This window comes from Pteropus vampyrus, unplaced genomic scaffold, assembly GCF_000151845.1.
Source record: "Pteropus vampyrus isolate Shadow unplaced genomic scaffold, Pvam_2.0 Scaffold57, whole genome shotgun sequence".
NCBI lineage: Eukaryota > Metazoa > Chordata > Mammalia > Chiroptera > Pteropodidae > Pteropus > Pteropus vampyrus.
The window spans coordinates 3,161,755-3,163,032 of record NW_011888838.1 but is presented as its reverse complement, the minus strand read 5'-3'; positions in this window follow the sequence as shown (position 1 = coordinate 3,163,032).

Below are 1,278 nucleotides of genomic sequence, written 5' to 3'. Positions count from 1 at the left end.
TTTACTATATATAAAAAATTGCATAGAAGAACACATTTCAGGCAAATGACAGCAATGTTAGACATACACATTTTTAAATATGATATATTTCCATGGTACTGACCCTCCTGTTAGCCAAATGCCAGTGCATACTCTAGTTACACAATGGTCTCAAGTCAATTTCTATATTTAAACTCTATTTTTCTTTTCTTATTTTATGCTGAATAACTGGGTTCATGCTCATCCTAACTTCAGATATGATATCAAATAGTATTTAGAACACATAGATTTAATTAACGTCATTTGTGCGAACTTTGGGTCCCCACCCCCACCAAAAAAAAGGGGGGGAGAATACCATCTAATCTTTGCTCTGAGAGATAATAAAGATTCAAGTGTAAATGTAAAAATTAAATCTATGGCTATTCAAATTGAGATGATTAAGGAAAAGGCCTATTTTCAGCTGTGTCCCATTTGTCTTTTATTTTGTTAACAGACAAACATTAGAATTTTTAAAAATGACATAAAGTGTCCCTTATTAATATTGTGTCAGAATTGATGCATTCGTGTATAAAACAGTACTTAAGTAAAATATTATGTTAAAATAGAGTAAATACAGTCGGAGAAATTTCTTTTCATTGGTAGAAGTAATGAATTAATTTGGAAAATGGTAAATGAAGATAGAGAATAAGGTGAAGCCCAAGTTACTAAAGAAAATCTAGAGATACAGATATTAATTAAAATAATTTTAAAATAACTTATTTAAATTCTTAGAGACTTCATCCAAATCAGATTGAAAATGACAATAAATATTGGATAAAAAAAGTAAGTTTATTACATTGTAAAATGTTCTACTTCAACAGCTTTATTCATCATTTTGTGTGATTGTGTCCATAATATTTCACAACCAGGCATCATTTATTTTCACAATACTACTTTACTAATAATTTTTGTCTTTATAAACTCAAATATAAGAGTTTTAACTTTATTTTTAAAAAACAAATTTTGAGGGAATAAAATTAGAGAGGAAAATTAGACAATGGCTATAGTATTTATAAGAATGCATTTCTAATTTATGAGAATTTTGAATGTGCCATTTAAATTGCTATACCATCAATTTAATTAATGACAGCGATGACTGTATTTTGAATATTAATTGCTCTGTCTACTTTACACTAATAGGGTAAAATGTATTTTTTGTTTATTTTGTTTTAAAACAACTTTTTTTTGTTTAAAAAATAATTTTCTACTCTTTTCTTTAACAACCTTTTAATGTAAATGATGAAATGTCCATTTACATTA